The 5403-nt window shown below is 49.4% G+C and overlaps 1 long non-coding RNA gene across 2 annotated transcripts; it reads right to left on the bottom strand.

The window, feature by feature from the left end:
* Nucleotides 1-751: 751 nt before the first annotated feature.
* LOC112582769 lies at nucleotides 752-5203 on the bottom strand. 2 transcript variants are annotated; one of them, XR_003107111.2, is made up of 3 exons: nucleotides 4038-5203; nucleotides 2859-3109; nucleotides 752-2383 (listed from the first exon to the last, which is right to left on the bottom strand). It is a non-coding gene; the product is annotated as an uncharacterized LOC112582769 (long non-coding RNA). The 2 variants fall into 2 exon arrangements; XR_006551247.1 differs by having other exon boundaries at nucleotides 2859-5203.
* Nucleotides 5204-5403: the final 200 nt, after the last annotated feature.

The raw sequence follows: 5403 nt of genomic DNA, 5'->3' as shown, positions 1-5403 counted from the left end.
GGACAACAGAGGATGAGATGGCAGGATGGCATCACCGACTCGATGGACATGAGTTTGAGTGAACTCCAGGAGTTGGTGATGGACAGGGAGGGCTGGCGTGTTGCGATTCATGGGGTTGCAAGGAGTCAGACATGACTGGGTGACTGAACTGAACTGAACTGAACTGAATAGTCCATTGCATATGTGTACCATAGCTTCTTTATCCATTCATCTGTTGATGGACATCTAGGTTGATTCCATGTCCTAGCTGTTGTAAATAGCGCTGCAATGAACACTGGGGTATGCGTGTCTTTTTCAATTATGATTTCCTCAGAGTAGATGCCCAGTAGTGGGATTGCTGGGTCATATGGTGGTTTTATTCCTAGTTTTTAAGGGAATCTCCATACCATCTTCCATAGTGGCTGTATCAATTTATATTCCCACCAACAGTGCAAGAGGGTTCCCTTTTCTCCATACCCTCTGCAGCATTTATTGTTTGTAGATTTTTTTGATGATGGCCATCCTGACCAGTGTGAAGTGGTACCTTATTGTAGTTTTGATTTGCCTTTCTCTAATAGTGAGCAATGTTGAGCATCTTTTCATGTGCTTATTAGCCATCTGTATGTTTTCTTTGGAGAAGTGTCTGTTTAGGTTGTCTGCCTACTTTTTGATTGGGTTGTTTGCTTTTCTGGTCCTGAGCTGCACGAGCTGCTCGTATATTTTGGAGATTAATCCTTTGTCAGTTGTTTATTTCCTATTATTTTCTTCTATCCTGAGGGTTGTCTTTTCACTTTGTTTATAGTTTTCTTTGCTCTGCAAAAGCTTTTAAGTTTGACTAGGTCCCACTTGTTTAATTTTGCTTTTATTTCCATTACTCTAGGTGGTGTGCTGAACCTTACCTTTTGTCTCTATATAGCATCTTGCCCTCATTGTCCCCACTGCTTAATGCTGATGACTCTGTGTCTTTTGATCAGTTCTTTCTTCAGATGGAGCCTTGATTTTTGGTTCCTTGTTGAGGGTAACTCTTGTCATTACTGTAATCCTCCCATCCTCCCTCTTGGATGAAAGTGCCAAAGTCAATTGTCTTCAGTCTCCAAGGAGTATTGACTGAGGACCCACTGTGTGCCCATGCAATGCGGTCATTGGATAGAAAATCACTTGATAGTCACATAAACTGAACATCCATAGCAGCCTTATTTGTAAAAGCCCCAAACTGGAAACAACCCATATGTCCTTCAAAAGGTGAATGGTTAAATAAACTCTGGTACCAACATACCACAAATTACTACTCACAAATAAAAACGAAAAAAAGGGATGAATTATTGATGCACACAACAACTTGGATGGATCTTCAGGGAATTATGCAGAGAGAAAAGCCAATTCCCAAAAGACACATGTGATGTGATTTATTTTATATAGTATTTTTGAAATAAAACCTTAGAAATGACTCACAGAATAGTGCCTGCCAGGAACAGCGGGCAGGGATGGTTATAAAAGGGCAACACAGGGATCCTTGTTCCCTGTCGTAACTTCAGAATCTGGATTGTGACAGTTCAAACATACACAGGTGATAAAACTGTATAAGACTAAACACTCACACAGGCACACGTAAAATGGAAACGCTGAGTAAGATCTGTGGACTGTATCAGGGTCAATATCCTGGTTGTGATACTATACTATAGCTTTGCAAATGTTACCTTTGGGAAAAAATGGGCAAAGTGTACAAGGAATGTCTTTGTATTATTGTTAGTAGCTTTTTGTGTGTGAATTTGCAATGATCTCAATAAAGATTTCAAATAGGAGAGAGAGATCTATCTGCCTTCAAGGGGTTCACAGTCTCCAGTCCTCTGCTTCTTTATCCAGCTCTGCGTTGACTGCAGTTGAAGTATAATAATTGAGGGACTTCCTTGGAGGAGAAGGGGACGACAGAGGATGAGATGGTTGGATGGCATCACTGACTTGATGGACATGAGTCTGAGTAAAACTTTGGGAGTTGGTGATGGACAGGGAGGCCTGGTGTGCTGCAGTCCATGGGATCACAAAGCATCGGACACCACTGAGCTTCTGGACTGACTGAGGGATAATAAACAAGTGGCAGATTTTCCTCAGGAAAGAGGTTGCTGAATCGTCATCAAAAGACCACAAATGCAGCTTACCCCTCACTCCTCTGCATGGTTTCCCCAGTCCCAGCCTCCCCAGTTGTGGCATTTTTTTTAAAACAAAGAATTGGAAGACAGGCGTTGAAGTTCGGGTAGGCAGCCCCGAGGTCAGGGTCAGGGTCAGCCTCCCCTGGGCTCCACGGCCGGCTCCCTCCCCGCTCAGCGGCGTCCTCCCTCTCGCTGTGGGTCTCGCAGCGACTGTGGATCGTGGGATCTCCTCTCTGCGTCTCTTTGCGTCCATCTGTCTGTGTCACCGACAGAGGAAAGAGGAGAGGTGCCCGTAACCCTCACATCCTGGCCTATGCCGCACTAGCGACCTTTCCCGGGAAGCGGCAGCCCAGCTGCTTCCTGCTCCCATACCCGCCTCTCCACGTCCTCACCTAGGATCCCACGAGGGGCGCTCTTCTGAACCCAGCCCCCGGGGACTGGGCGGGCGAAGGAGGCAGGCCCTACGAGAGAGGAGGCTCTTGCAGCCCCGTCCCGGGCCTTCGCCAACGTCCCCTCCGACCCCGGGCCGTTCCTCCCTTCCCTCTCCCAGCCCTCCCGCGGCCAAGCTTGAGCCGCGGCTCCATTCCCGGCGGCGGCTCCATCCCCGGCAGCTGCGCGCAGCAGGGGTGGGGCAGCCACACCGCCCTCCCACCCGGGCAGCAGCTGAGGGGCTGTGAGGAAACAACTCCGCTTCCTCAGGGTCTCTTCGGACGCCCAGCCCGTGTCCCCCACCTCCTCGCATCCTTCGCCAGGGTTTCCTCCCAGCATCCGCGTCTCTCAGCGCGGCCCAGAGGTGGATTCCGAGGCGTCTGCGTGGAGGAGGAGGCGCTCCGCGTCTCCAGGCCGGGTTGGGCGCCCCGGGCGAGGCCGGGGAAGGCAGGGGGAACTGTGAGCAGCTGCCTCCTTTCTTGTCCTTCCCATGATACCCGCGACGAGGGGGCACCGGGGACTTGGGTTTCCCAGCTCGGCCGGGAAACTATTTCCTTTCATAAAGAGGCATGTAATTAGCCTGGGGAAACGGGAGGACCCCACAGTCAATGTGTCCTTTGGCTACACTGGCGAGAGAGGACGGGCCCCAGGGGGATGGGAAGCCCCCCTCCCAGCCTCCCGGCCTCTGCAACACACGAACCCTTGATGCTCTGCCTGTTTCTCTCGTATACACACACACAGGCCGCACTCAGAAAAGAAATCCTAGGTGTGCTGGAATAAATGGAAGACCTTTGGGATCTTGTTGGGTTGCGAGCACGCTGTGGTGGATTCAGGAGGCAGGCAGACGCAGGGCCACCGCGGCTACAAACGACTTGCTAGAGGAAGGTGGTCCCCTGGGATCCTTCCCTCCCAGCTTCCTGTTTCATGTCACTTTCCACTCACCGCCAGCTATTCCCCCAGGACTCAGACCTCGCAGGCCTGCACTGGCGGGCAGTTGCAGCCTGTTCACGGAGGTGCGGCTGACACTCCGGGGCCGCCCCACCCCCGCCTCTCTGCTCTATAGGAGCTGCAGCATTGACTCTGAGGGGGCTTGGGGGGCTGAGTGGGCGTCCATACCGCTCCCAACCCTCCCCCACCGCAGCCCACATCGCTACAGTCCTATTTCCCAGTCAGAGCCTCTCTGTTAGATGTTTCTCTGTGTTTCCGCCATGCACCACTCCCACCCCTAACCAGAGAGGTCTGAGCAGTCAAGAGAATGTTGCTTCCAGGCAGGCCTAGCCTGTGCCCTTCGGGGCGCTGCGACATTCTTATCAGAGACCCCCATCTGGTTCTAGCCCCCAGTACCAAAATGTACATAAGAAGCCTGTTGTTTGCCCGCTATTTCATAGGACAAGTATAAATAAAGCGCTCGGGAGGCACAGAGGGTGGGCAGCCAGGAGCCTTGAGACAAGTTGGCTGGGTGGTTCCCATCCCCTCACTTACCTGGATTGCCCCCTCATACCATCCCCCGCAGAAGGCACAGCCAGAGAAACCGTTGCATGCCTCTGCAGCACGAATGAAGGGCACTCTGGTTCCAGAGCGGAGGCTGCTCCTCTTTCATATTAATGATGCATGATTAGCTTCGCGGCCCCTGGAAATAGCACCACGAGGCCTCTAGCTCGGTGGGCTCACTTAGGACGCTCACAACAACCCTGAGAAGTGGATGTCACCGACACAGTTAACAGTCTGAGAAAACAGACGCTTTGGGAAAGTCAGCGTCCTGTTGGCGGAGAACCAGAACTTAAACCCAGATCCTCAACTTTCTGTCTAAAGTTGTTGTTTTTCTTCATTATATATCTTTTAATCTATTTTTTTTGGTCAATTCACTGCTCTCTGATATTTCGGCTAGAGGCTGGATATTCTGGGGAATAGCCAAATGCAACCTATCAAGCTTGGCCTTAGTCAATAAAAAAGTAGCTGAAAAAAAAAAAAAAAGAGGAGCAGAATGTTGTGCTTGTCAGGTCATGTGCTCCGGGGCACCCCCTCTAGATCTCGGTTTCTTCCTCTGTAAATTGGGGATCGTGACATCACCTGGATCTCATGGGACTGTTGTAAGGATTCAATGATAGAAGCCATGATAAATGTTCAAGACGATTCCTTGAACATAAACACTCAAAAACAAGAGGTATTCTTATTAAGACTAATGTTGGAAGAAATATAGGGTTAACAGCCCAAATGAGTTCTCCAGGGTGAGATGTAGACTATTAAAGGATGTTACTATGTATTTTCACTTTTGAACATGAACATCTGTGGTTTGTCAAAGACATTTTCAAGGTCCAGTGGTCTTCCCAGAAAGAATTTGAAAAAATAAATAAATAAATAAAACCTTAAGACCAAGGCCTGGATCTGTAGGAAGTCCAAAAGCAGGCAGGATTCTTAAGGCACAAGATAAAAAAAATCAGAGGTACCAGTGAGATGACAGCGGGATTCATTCCAGAGAAAAGGTCTATTTCCATCTTTAGAGACGCTTAGAGAGGAATGAAGCATCTAGGGGTGAAGAAAGTCATTTCCAGGAAAGGAAAATAAAGGTGCAGTTATGGGGTTTGATTGGTGCAACTGAGCCAAACTGAGACGGGTGCAATAACTGAGCCAAACTGAGATGGGTGCAATAACTGAGCCAAACTGAGATGGGTGCAATAACTGAGCCAAACTGAGACGGGTGCAATAACTGAGCCAAACTGAGATGGGTGCAATAACTGAGCCAAACTGAGATGGGTGCAATAACTGGTCTGTCACAATAGCACCATCTAGGCTAAGTCGCCTTTCCCAATAAGAAGAAAAGGGCAAGGATCTGGTCCAGCTGATCCTT

The sequence above is a fragment of the Bubalus bubalis genome, chromosome 5, assembly GCF_019923935.1.
Source record: "Bubalus bubalis isolate 160015118507 breed Murrah chromosome 5, NDDB_SH_1, whole genome shotgun sequence".
Taxonomy (NCBI): domain Eukaryota; kingdom Metazoa; phylum Chordata; class Mammalia; order Artiodactyla; family Bovidae; genus Bubalus; species Bubalus bubalis.
Note: the sequence above shows the minus strand (reverse complement) of the source record. Positions and strands in the feature narration are given on the sequence as shown.